Here is a 13252-nt window from a genome sequence, read left to right on the forward strand (position 1 = left end):
CAGAGTGGGAAAGGAGAGACAGAGAGAGAGACAGAGTGGGAAAGGAGAGACAGAGACAGACAGATTGGGAAAGGAGAAAGAGAGAGAGAGACAGAGAGTGGGAAAGGAGAGAGAGACAGACAGAGTGGGAAAGGAGAAAGAGAGACAGAGAGTGGGAATGGAGAGAGAGAGACAGAGTGGGAAAGGAGAGAGAGACAGAGTGGGAAAGGAGAGAGAGACAGAGTGGGAAAGGAGAGAGTGACAGAGTGGGAAAGGAGAGAGAGACAGAGTGGGAAAGGAGAGAGACAGAGTGGGAAAGGAAAGAGATAGAGTGGGAAAGGAAAGAGACAGAGTGGGAAAGGAGAGAGAGAGGGGGACACAGTGGGAAAGAAGAGAGAAAGACACTCAGTGGGAAAGGAGAGAGAGGGACACACAGTGGGAAAGGAGAAAGAGAGACAGAGTGGGAAAGGAGAGAGAGGGACAGACAGAGTGGGAAAGGAGAAAGAGAGACAGAGTGGGAAAGGAGAGAGAGACAGACAGAGTGGGAAAGGAGAAAGAGAGACAGACAGAGAGTGGGAAAGGAGAGAGAGAGAGACAGAGTGGGAATGGAGAGAGAGAGACACACAGTGGGAAAGGAGAGAGAGACACACAGCGGGAAAGGCGAAAGAGAGACAGAGTGGGAACGGAGAGAGACAGACAGACAGAGTGGGAAAGCAGAGAGAGACAGACAGAATGGAAAAGGAGAGAGAGACAGACAGAGTGGAAACGGAGAGAGAGAGACAAAGTGGGAAAGGAGAGACATAAACAGTGGGAAATGAGAGAGAGAGAGAGAGAGAGACAGACAGACAGACAGAGTGGGAAAGGAGAGAGAGAGAGACAGACACAGACAGAGTGGGAACGGAGAGACAGAGAGACAGACAGAGTGGGAACGGAGAGACAGAGAGACTGACAGAGTGAGAAAGGAGAGAGAGCGACAGTGTGAGAGTGGGAAAGGAGAGAGAACAACAGAGTGGGAAAGGAGAGACAGAGACATACAGAGAGTGGGAAAGGAGAAAGAGAGACAGAGAGTGGGAAAGGAGAGAGAGACAGACAGAGTGGGAAAGGAGAGAGAGAGACAACACACACACAGAGTGGGAAAGGAGAGAAAGAGAGATAGAGTGGGAAAGGAGAGAGAGAGAGACACAGTGGGAAAGGAGAGAGAGAGAGACACAGTGGGAGAGGAGAGAGAGGGACACAGAGTGGGAAAGGAGAAAGAGACAGAGTGGGAAAGGAGAGAGACAGACAGACAGATTGGAAAAGCAGAGAGAGAGATAGAGTGGAAAAGGAGAGAGAGACAAAGTGGGAAAGGAGAGACAGAAACAGTGGGAAAGGAGAGAGAGAGGAGAGAGAGAGAGAGAGACAGACAGACAGAGCGAGAAAGGAGAGAGAGAGAGACAGTCAGAGAGTGAGAAAGGAGAGAGAACAACAGACAGAGTGGGAAAGGAGAGACAGAGACAAACACACATAGAATGGGAATGGAGAGAAATAGAGAGAGAGACAGAGTGGGAAAGGAGAGAGAGACAGAGTGGGAAAGGTGAGAAATAGAGAGAGAGAGAGTGGGAATGGAGAGAGAGACGGAGTGGGAAAGGAGATAGAGAGACAGACAGAATGGGAAAGGAGAGACAGAGCCAGACAGAGAGTGGGAAAGGAGATAGAGAGATAGAGAGTTGGAAAGGAGAGAGAGAGAGACACAGTGGGAAAGGAGAGAGAGGGGCACAGAGTGGGAAAGGAGAAAGAGACAGAGTGGGAAAGGAGAGAGAGACAGACAGACAGCTTCGAAAAGGAGAGAGAGAGACAGAGTGGGATAGGAGAGAGAGACAGAGTGGGAAAGGAGAGAGAGACAGAGTGGGAAAGGAGAGAGAAACAGATTGGGAAAGGAGAGAGAGACAGAGTGGGAAAGGAGAGAGACAGAGGGAAACGAGAAAGAGAGAGAGACACAGTGGGAAAGGAGAGAGAGACATACAGTGGGAAAGGAGAGAGAGGGACACACAGTGGGAAAGGAGAGAGAGGGACACACAGTGGGAAAGGAGAAAGAGAGACAGAGTGGGAAAGGAGAGAGAGACAGACAGACAGAGTGGGAAAGCAGAGAGAGACAGACAGAGTGGAAAAGGAGAGATAGATGACAGAGTGGAAAAAGAGAGAGAGACAAAGTGGGAAAGGAGAGAGAGAGAGAGACAGAGAGTGGGAAAGGAGAGAGACAGACAGAGAGTGGGAAAGGAAAAAGAGAGACAGAGAGTGGGAAAGGAAAAAGAGAGACAGAGAGTGGGAAATGAAAAAGAGAGACAGACAGAGTGGGAAAGGAGAGAGAAAGAGACAACACACATAGACAGTGGGAAAGGAGAGAAAGAGAGACAGAGACAGAGTAGGAAAGGAGAGAGAGACAGAGTGGGAAAAGAGAGAGAGACAGAGTGGAAAAGGAGAGAAAGACAGAGTGGGAAAGGAGAGAGAGAGACAGAGTGGGAAAGGAGAGAGAGACAGAGTGGGAAAGGAGAGAGAGACAGAGTGGCAAAGGAGAGAGAGACAGAGTGGGAAAGGAGAGAGAGACAGAGTGGGAAAGGAGAGAGAGACAGAGTGGGAAAGGAGAGAGACAGACAGATTGGGAAAGGAGAAAGAGAGACAGACAGAGTGGGAAAGGAGAGAGAGACGGTCAGAGTGGGAAAGGAGAGAGACAGAGTGGGAAAGGAGAGAGAGAGAGACAGAGTGGAAACGGAGAGAGAGACAATGTGGGAAAGGAGAGACAGAAACAGTGGGAAAAGAGAGAGAGAGACAGACAGAGTGGGAAGGGAGGGAGAGAGAGACAGTGGGAAAGGAGAGAGAGAGACAGTGTTGGAAAAGAGAGACACACAGACAGACAGAGTGGGAAAGGCGAGAGAGGGAGACAGACAGAGTGGCAAAGGATTGAGAGAGAGAGAGGGAGACAGTGGGAAAGGAGAGAGAGACAGACAGAGTGGGATAGGAGAGAGAGAGAGACAGTGGGAAAGGAGAGAGAGAGACAGACAGATTGGGAAAGGAGAAAGAGAGACAGAGTGGGAAAGGAGAGACAGACGGACAGAGTGGGAAAGGAGAGAGACAGAGTGGGAAAGGAGAGAGAGAGAGACATAGTGGGAAAGGAGAGAGAGAGAGACAGAGTGGGAAAGGAGAGAGAGGCAGACAGAGTGGGAAAGGAGACGGAGAGACAGACAGAGTGGGAAAGGAGACGGAGAGACAGACAGAGTGGGAAAGGAGAGAGAGAGACAGACAGAGTGGGAAAGGAGAGATAGAGAAAGACAGAGTGGGAAAGGAGAGAGAGAGACAGACAGAGTGGGAAAGGAGAGAGAGAGACAGATAGAGTGGGAAAGGAGAGAGAGAGACAGACAGAGTGGGAAAGGAGAGAGAGAGACAGACAGAGTAGGAAAGGAGAGAGAGAGACAGACAGAGTGGGAAAGGAGAGAGAGAGACAGACAGAGTGGGAAAGGAGAGAGAGACAGACAGAGTGGGAAAGGAGAGACAGACAGACAGAGTGGGAAAGGAGAAAGAGAGACAGAGAGTGGGAAAGGAGAGAGAGAGACAGAGTGGGAAAGGAGAGAGAGACAGAGTGGGAAAGGAGAGAGAGACAGAGTGGGAAAGGAGAGAGAGACAGAGTGGGAAAGGAGAGAGTGACAGAGTGGGAAAGGAGAGAGAGACAGAGTGGGAAAGGAGAGAGACAGACAGACAGAGTGGGAAAGGAGAGAGACAGACAGAGTGGGAAAGGAGAGAGACAGATAGACACAGACAGAGTGGGAAAGGAGAGACAGAGAGACAGACAGAGTGGGAAAGGAGAGACACAGATAGACACAGACAGAGTGGGAAAGGAGAGACAGAGAGAGAGACAGAGTGGGAAAGGAGAGACAGAGACAGACAGATTGGGAAAGGAGAAAGAGAGAGAGAGACAGATAGAGTGGGAAAGGAGAAAGAGGGACAGAGAGTGGGAAAGGAGAGAGAGAGACAGAGTGGGAAAGGAGAGAGAGACAGAGTGGGAAAGGAGAGAGAGACAGTGTGGGAAAGGAGAGAGTGACAGAGTGGGAAAGGAGAGAGTGACAGAGTGGGAAAGGAAAGAGATAGAGTGGGAAAGGAAAGAGACAGAGTGGGAAAGGAAAGAGACAGAGTGGGAAAGGAGAGAGAGAGGGGGACACAGTGGGAAAGAAGAGAGAGAGACACTCAGTGGGAAAGGAGAGAGAGGGACACACATTGGGAAAGGAGAAAGAGAGACAGAGTGGGAAAGGAGAGAGAGAGGGACAGACAGAGTGGGAAAGGAGAAAGAGAGACAGAGTGGGAAAGGAGAGAGAGACAGACAGAGTGGGAAAGGAGAGAGAGACAGACAGAGTGGGAAAGGAGAGACAGAGACACAGTGTGAAAGGAGAGAGAGAGAGACAGTGGGAAAGGAGAGAGATGGATAGAGTGGAAACGGACAGAGAGACAAAGTGGGAAAGGAGAGACAGAAACAGTAGGAAAGGACAGAGAGAGAGAGACAGACAGACAGAGTGGGAAAGGAGAGAAATAGAGAGAGAGACAGAGTGGGAAAGGAGAGAGAGACAGAGTGGGAAAGGAGAGAGAGAGACGGAGTGGGAAAGGAGAGAGAGAGACAGAGTGGGAAAGGAGAGAGAGACAGACAGAGTGGGAAAGGAGAGAGAGAGACAACACACACACAGAGTGGGAAAGGAGAGAAAGAGAGACAGAGTGGGAAACGAGAGAAAGAGAGACAGAGTGGGAAAGGAGAGAGAGAGACACAGTGGGAAAGGAGAGAGAGAGAGTCACAGTGGGAGAGGAGAGAGAGGGACACAGAGTGGGAAAGGAGAAAGAGACAGAGTGGGAAAGGAGAGAGACAGACAGACAGATTGGAAAAGGAGAGAGAGAGACAGAGTGGAAAAGGAGAGAGAGACAAAGTGGGAAAGGAGAGACAGAAACAGTGGGAAAGGAGAGAGAGAGAGAGACAGACAGACAGACAGACAGAGTGAGAAAGGAGAGAGAGAGACAGTCAGAGAGTGAGAAAGGAGAGAGAACAAAAGACAGAGTGGGAAAGGAGAGACAGAGAAAAACACACATAGAATGGGAATGGAGAGAAATAGAGAGAGAGACAGAGCGGGAAAGGAGAGAGAGACAGAGTGGGAAAGGAGAGAGAGAGACACACAGTCGGAAATGAGAGAGGGGGACACACAGTGGGAAAGTAGAGAGGGGGACACAGAGTGGGAAAGGAAAAAGAGAGACAGAGTGGGAAAGGAGAGAGAGACAGACAAAGTGGAAAAGGAGAGAGAGACAGACAGAGTGGAAAAGGAGAGAGAGACAGACAGAGTGGAAACGGAGAGAGACAAATTGGGAAAGGAGACACAGAAACAGTGGGAAAGGAGAGAGAGAGAGAGAGAGACAGAGAGACAGAGTGGGAAAGGAGAGAGAGAGAGACAGTCAGAGATTGAGAAAGGAGAGAGAACAACAGACAGAGTGGGAAAGGAGAGACAGAGACAAACACACATAGAGTGGGAAAGGAGAGAAATGGAGAGAGAGACAGAGCGGGATAGGAGAGAGAGACAGAATGGGAAAGGAGTGAGAGAGACAGAGTAGGAAAGGAGTGAAAGAGACAGACAGAGTGGGAAAGGAGAGAGAGAGAGACAGACGGAGTGGGAAAGGAGAGAGAGAGACAGACAGAGTGGGAAGGGAGAGAGAGAGATAGACACAGACAGAGTGGGAAAGGAGAGACAGAGAGACAGTCAGAGTGGGAAAGGAGAGAGACAGAGTGGGAAAGGAGAGAGAGAGGGACAGACAGAGTGGGAAAGGAGAAAGAGAGACAGAGTGGGAAAGGAGAGAGAGACAGACAGAGTGGAAACGGAGAGAGAGACAAAGTGGGAAAGGAGAGACAGATACAGTGGGAAAGGAGAGAGATAGAGAGAGACAGACAGACGGAGTGGGAAAGGAGAGACAGAGAGACAGTCAGAAATTGAGAAAGGAGAGAGAACAACAGACTGAGTGGTAAAGGAGAGACAGAGACAAAAACACATAGAGTGGGAAAGGAGAGAAATAGAGAGAGAGACAGAGTGGGAAAGGAGAGAGAGAAACAGGGTGGGAAAGGAGAGAGAGAGAGACAGAGTGGGAAAGGAGAGAGAGAAACAGAATGGGAAAGGAGAGAGAGAGAGACAGAGTGGGAAAGGAGAGAGAGAGACAGACAGAGTGGGAAAGGAGAGAGAGAGACAGACAGAGTGGGAAAGGAGAGAGAGACAGACAGAGTGGGAAAGGAGAGCGAGAGAGACAGACAGAGTGGGAAAGGAGAGAGACAGATAGACACAGACAGAGTGGGAAAGGAGAGACAGAGAGACAGACAGAGTGGGAAAGGAGAGACACAGATAGACACAGACAGAGTGGGAAAGGAGAGACAGAGAGAGAGACAGAGTGGGAAAGGAGAGACAGAGACAGACAGATTGGGAAAGGAGAAAGAGAGAGAGAGAGACAGAGAGTGGGAAAGGAGAGAGAGACAGACCGAGTGGGAAAGGAGAAAGGGAGACAGAGAGTGGGAAAGGAGAGAGAGAGACAGAGTGGGAAAGGAGAGAGAGACATAGTGGGAAAGGAGAGAGAATCAGAGTGGGAAAGGAGAGAGACACAGTGTGGGAAAGGAGAGAGTGACAGAGTGGGAAAGGAGAGAGAGATAGAGTGGGAAAGGAGAGAGACAGAGTGGGAAAGGAAAGAGACAGAGTGGGAAAGGAAAGAGACAGAGTGGGAAAGGAGAGAGAGAGAGACACAGTGGGACAGAAGAGAGAGAGACACTCAGTGGGAAAGGAGAGGGACACACAGTGGGAAAGGAGAAAGAGAGACAGAGTGGGAGAGAGAGACAGACAGAGTGGGAAAGGAGAGAGAGAGACAGACAGAGTGGGAAAGGAGAGAGAGAGACAGACAGAGTGGGAAAGGAGAGAGAGACAGAGTGGGAAAGGAGAGACAGAGACACAGTGCAAAAGGAGAGAGAGAGAGACAGTGGGAAAGGAGAGAGATGGAAAGAGTGGAAACGGAGAGAGAGGCAAAGTGGGAAAGGAGAGACAGAAACAGTAGGAAAGGAGAGAGAGAGAGAGACAGACAGACAGAGTGGGAAAGGAGAGAGAGAGAGACAGTCAGAGACTGAGAAAGGAGAGAGAACAACAGACAGAGTGGTAAAGGAGAGACAGAGACAAACACACATAGAGTGGGAAAGGAGAGAAATAGAGAGAGAGACAGAGTGGGAAAGGAGAGAGAGAGAGAGTGGGAAAGGAGAGAGAGAGACAGAGTGGGAATGGAGAGAGAGAGACAGACAGAGTGGGAAAGGAGAGAGAGAGACAGACAGAGTGGGAAAGGAGAGAGAGAGACAGATAGAGTGGGAAAGGAGAGAGAGAGACAGACAGAGTGGGAAAGGAGAGAGAGAGACAGACAGAGTAGGAAAGGAGAGAGAGAGACAGACAGAGTGGGAAAGGAGAGAGAGAGACAGACAGAGTGGGAAAGGAGAGAGAGACAGACAGAGTGGGAAAGGAGAGAGAGACAGACAGAGTGGGAAAGGAGAAAGAGAGACAGAGAGTGGGAAAGGAGAGAGAGAGACAGAGTGGGAAAGGAGAGAGAGACAGAGTTGGAAAGGAGAGAGAGACAGAGTGGGAAAGGAGAGAGAGACAGAGTGGGAAAGGAGAGAGAGACAGAGTGGGAAAGGAGAGAGTGACAGAGTGGGAAATGAGAGAGAGACAGAGTGGGAAAGGAGAGAGACAGACAGAGTGGGAAAGGAGAGAGACAGACAGAGTGGGAAAGGAGAGAGACAGATAGACACAGACAGAGTGGGAAAGGAGAGAAATAGAGAGAGAGACAGAGTGGGAAAGGAGAGAGAGAAACAGGGTGGGAAAGGAGAGAGAGAGAGACAGAGTGGGAAAGGAGAGAGAGAAACAGAATGGGAAAGGAGAGAGAGAGAGACAGAGTGGGAAAGGAGAGAGAGAGACAGACAGAGTGGGAAAGGAGAGAGAGAGACAGACAGAGTGGGAAAGGAGAGAGAGACAGACAGAGTGGGAAAGGAGAGCGAGAGAGACAGACAGAGTGGGAAAGGAGAGAGACAGATAGACACAGACAGAGTGGGAAAGGAGAGACAGAGAGACAGACAGAGTGGGAAAGGAGAGACACAGATAGACACAGACAGAGTGGGAAAGGAGAGACAGAGAGAGAGACAGAGTGGGAAAGGAGAGACAGAGACAGACAGATTGGGAAAGGAGAAAGAGAGAGAGAGAGACAGAGAGTGGGAAAGGAGAGAGAGACAGACCGAGTGGGAAAGGAGAAAGAGAGACAGAGAGTGGGAAAGGAGAGAGAGAGACAGAGTGGGAAAGGAGAGAGAGACATAGTGGGAAAGGAGAGAGAATCAGAGTGGGAAAGGAGAGAGACACAGTGTGGGAAAGGAGAGAGTGACAGAGTGGGAAAGGAGAGAGAGATAGAGTGGGAAAGGAGAGAGACAGAGTGGGAAAGGAAAGAGACAGAGTGGGAAAGGAAAGAGACAGAGTGGGAAAGGAGAGAGAGAGAGACACAGTGGGAAAGAAGAGAGAGAGACACTCAGTGGGAAAGGAGAGGGACACACAGTGGGAAAGGAGAAAGAGAGACAGAGTGGGAGAGAGAGACAGACAGAGTGGGAAAGGAGAGAGAGAGACAGACAGAGTGGGAAAGGAGAGAGAGAGACAGACAGAGTGGGAAAGGAGAGAGAGACAGACAGAGTGGGAAAGGAGAGACAGAGACACAGTGCAAAAGGAGAGAGAGAGAGACAGTGGGAAAGGAGAGAGATGGAAAGAGTGGAAACGGAGAGAGAGGCAAAGTGGGAAAGGAGAGACAGAAACAGTAGGAAAGGAGAGAGAGAGAGAGACAGACAGACAGAGTGGGAAAGGAGAGAGAGAGAGACAGTCAGAGACTGAGAAAGGAGAGAGAACAACAGACAGAGTGGTAAAGGAGAGACAGAGACAAACACACATAGAGTGGGAAAGGAGAGAAATAGAGAGAGAGACAGAGTGGGAAAGGAGAGAGAGAGAGAGTGGGAAAGGAGAGAGAGAGACAGAGTGGGAATGGAGAGAGAGAGACAGACAGAGTGGGAAAGGAGAGAGAGAGACAGACAGAGTGGGAAAGGAGAGAGAGAGACAGATAGAGTGGGAAAGGAGAGAGAGAGACAGACAGAGTGGGAAAGGAGAGAGAGAGACAGACAGAGTAGGAAAGGAGAGAGAGAGACAGACAGAGTGGGAAAGGAGAGAGAGAGACAGACAGAGTGGGAAAGGAGAGAGAGACAGACAGAGTGGGAAAGGAGAGAGAGACAGACAGAGTGGGAAAGGAGAAAGAGAGACAGAGAGTGGGAAAGGAGAGAGAGAGACAGAGTGGGAAAGGAGAGAGAGACAGAGTTGGAAAGGAGAGAGAGACAGAGTGGGAAAGGAGAGAGACAGAGTGGGAAAGGAGAGAGAGACAGAGTGGGAAAGGAGAGAGTGACAGAGTGGGAAATGAGAGAGAGACAGAGTGGGAAAGGAGAGAGACAGACAGACAGAGTGGGAAAGGAGAGAGACAGACAGAGTGGGAAAGGAGAGAGACAGATAGACACAGACAGAGTGGGAAAGGAGAGACAGAGAGACAGACAGAGTGGGAAAGGAGAGACACAGATAGACACAGACAGAGTGGGAAAGGAGAGACAGAGAGAGAGACAGATTGGGAAAGGAGAAAGAGAGAGAGAGACAGATAGAGTGGGAAAGGAGAAAGAGAGACAGAGAGTGGGAAAGGAGAGAGAGAGACAGAGTGGGAAAGGAGAGAGAGACAGAGTGGGAAAGGAGAGAGAGACAGTGTGGGAAAGGAGAGAGTGACAGAGTGGGAAAGGAGAGAGACAGAGTGGGAAAGGAAAGAGATAGAGTGGGAAAGGAAAGAGACAGAGTGGGAAAGGAGAGAGAGAGGGGGACACAGTGGGAAAGAAGAGAGAGAGACACTCAGTGGGAAAGGAGAGAGAGGGACACACATTGGGAAAGGAGAAAGAGAGACAGAGTGGGAAAGGAGAGAGAGAGGGACAGACAGAGTGGGAAAGGAGAAAGAGAGACAGAGTGGGAAAGGAGAGAGAGACAGGCAGAGTGGGAAAGGAGAGAGAGACAGACAGAGTGGGAAAGGAGAGACAGAGACACAGTGCGAAAGGAGAGAGAGAGAGACAGTGGGAAAGGAGAGAGATGGATAGAGTGGAAACGGAGAGAGAGACAAAGTGGGAAAGGAGAGACAGAAACAGTAGGAAAGGAGAGAGAGAGAGAGACAGACAGACAGACTGGGAAAGGAGAGAGAGAGAGACAGTCAGAGACTGAGAAAGGAGAGAGAACAACAGACAGAGTGGTAAAGGAGAGATAGAGACAAACACACATAGAGTGGGAAAGGAGAGAAATAGAGAGAGAGACAGAGTGGGAAAGGAGAGAGAGACAGAGTGGGAAAGGAGAGAGAGAGACAGAGTGGGAAAGGAGAGAGAGAGACAGACAGAGTGGGAAAGGAGAGAGGGAGACAGACAGAGTGGGAAAGGAGAGAGAGAGACAGATAGAGTGGGAAAGGAGAGAGAGAGACAGACAGAGTGGGAAAGGAGAGAGAGAGACAGACAGAGTGGGAAAGGAGAGAGAGAGACAGACAGAGTGGGAAAGGAGAGAGAGACAGACAGAGTGGGAAAGGAGAGAGAGACAGACAGAGTGGGAAAGGAGAAAGAGAGACAGAGAGTGGGAAAGGAGAGAGAGAGACAGAGTGGGAAAGGAGAGAGAGACAGAGTGGGAAAGGAGAGAGAGAGACAGAGTGGGAAAGGAGAGAGAGACAGAGTGGGAAAGGAGAGAGAGAGAGAGTGGGAAAGGAGAGAATGAAAGAGTGGGAAAGGAGAGAGAGACAGAGTGGGAAAGGAGAGAGACAGACAGACAGAGTGGGAAAGGAGAGAGACAGACAGAGTGGGAAAGGAGAGAGACAGACAGACACAGACAGAGTGGGAAAGGAGAGACAGAGAGACAGACAGAGTGGGAAAGGAGAGACACAGATAGACACAGACAGAGTGGGAAAGGAGAGACAGAGAGAGAGACAGAGTGGGAAAGGAGAGACAGAGACAGACAGATTGGGAAAGGAGAAAGAGAGAGAGAGACAGACAGAGTGGGAAAGGAGAAAGAGAGACAGAGAGTGGGAAAGGAGAGAGAGAGACAGCGTGGGAAAGGAGAGAGAGACAGAGTGGGAAAGGAGAGAGAGACAGAGTGGGAAAGGAGAGAGAGACAGTGTGGGAAAGGAGAGAGTGACAGAGTGGGAAAGGAGAGAGTGACAGAGTGGGAAAGGAGAGAGACAGAGTGGGAAAGGAAAGAGACAGAGTGGGAAAGGAGAGAGAGAGGGGGACACAGTGGGAAAGAAGAGAGAGAGACACTCAGTGGGAAAGGAGAGAGAGGGACACACATTGGGAAAGGAGAAAGAGAGACAGAGTGGGAAAGGAGAGAGAGGGACAGACAGAGTGGGAAAGGAGAAAGAGAGACAGAGTGGGAAAGGAGAGAGAGAGAGACAGAGTGGGAAAGGAGAAAGAGAGACAGACAGAGAATGGGAAAGGAGAGAGAGAGAGACAGAGTGGGAAAGGAGAGAGAGAGACACACAGTGGGAAAGGAGAGAGAGAGACACACACTGGGAAAGGCGAAAGAGAGACAGAGTGGGAACGGAGAGAGACAGACAGACAGAGTGGGAAAGCAGAGAGAGACAGGCAGAATGGAAAAGGAGAGAGAGACAGACAGAGTGGAAACGGAGAGAGAGAGACAAAGTGGGAAAGGAGAGAGAGAGAGACAGTGGGAAAGGAGAGAGAGAGACACACAGTGGGAAAGGAGAGAGAGAGACACACAGTGGGAAAGGAGTGAGAGGGAAACAGAGTGGGAAAGGAGTGAGAGAGACAGAGTGGGAACGGAGAGAGAGACAGACAGACAGAGTGGGAAAGCAGAGAGACAGATAGACACAGACAGAGTGGGAAAGGAGAGATAGAGAGACAGACAGAGTGGGAAAGGAGAGACACAGATAGACACAGACAGAGTGGGAAAGGAGAGACAGAGAGAGAGACAGAGTGGGAAAGGAGAGACAGAGACAGACAGATTGGGAAAGGAGAAAGAGAGAGAGAGACAGAGAGTGGGAAAGGAGAGAGAGACAGACAGAGTGGGAAAGGAGAAAGAGAGACAGAGAGTGGGAATGGAGAGAGAGAGACAGAGTGGGAAAGGAGAGAGAGACAGAGTGGGAAAGGAGAGAGAGACAGAGTGGGAAAGGAGAGAGAGACAGTGTGGGAACGGAGAAGTGACAGAGTGGGAAAGGAGAGAGACAGAGTGGGAAAGGAAAGAGATAGAGTGGGAAAGGAAAGAGACAGAGTGGGAAAGGAGAGAGAGAGGGAGACACAGTGGGAAAGAAGAGAGAGAGACACTCAGTGGGAAAGGAGAGAGAGGGACACACATTGGGAAAGGAGAAAGAGAGACAGAGTGGCAAAGGAGAGAGAGAGGGACAGACAGAGTGGGAAAGGAGAAAGAGAGACAGAGTGGGAAAGGAGAGAGAGACAGACAGAGTGGGAAAGGAGAAAGAGAGACAGACAGAGAGTGGGAAAGGAGAGAGAGAGAGACAGAGTGGGAATGGAGAGAGAGAGACACACAGTGGGAAAGGAGAGAGAGACACACAGTGGGAAAGGCGAAAGAGAGACAGAGTGGGAACGGAGAGAGACAGACAGACAGAGTGGGAAAGCAGAGAGAGACAGACAGAATGGAAAAGGAGAGAGAGACAGACAGAGTGGAAACGGAGAGAGAGAGACAAAGTGGGAAAGGAGAGACATAAACAGTGGGAAATGAGAGAGAGAGAGAGAGAGAGAGATAGACAGACAGACAGAGTGGGAAAGGAGAGAGAGAGACAGACAGAGTGGGAAAGGAGAGAGAGACAGACAGAGTGGGAAAGGAGAGCGAGAGAGACAGACAGAGTGGGAAAGGAGAGAGACAGATAGACACAGACAGAGTGGGAAAGGAGAGACAGAGAGACAGACAGAGTGGGAAAGGAGAGACACAGATAGACACAGACAGAGTGGGAAAGGAGAGACAGAGAGAGAGACAGAGTGGGAAAGGAGAGACAGAGACAGACAGATTGGGAAAGGAGAAAGAGAGAGAGAGAGACAGAGAGTGGGAAAGGAGAGAGAGACAGACCGAGTGGGAAAGGAGAAAGAGAGACAGAGAGTGGGAAAGGAGAGAGAGAGACAGAGTGGGAAAGGAGAGAGAGA

Source organism: Cetorhinus maximus, chromosome 12, assembly GCF_964194155.1.
Source record: "Cetorhinus maximus chromosome 12, sCetMax3.hap1.1, whole genome shotgun sequence".
Taxonomy (NCBI): Eukaryota; Metazoa; Chordata; class Chondrichthyes; order Lamniformes; family Cetorhinidae; genus Cetorhinus; species Cetorhinus maximus.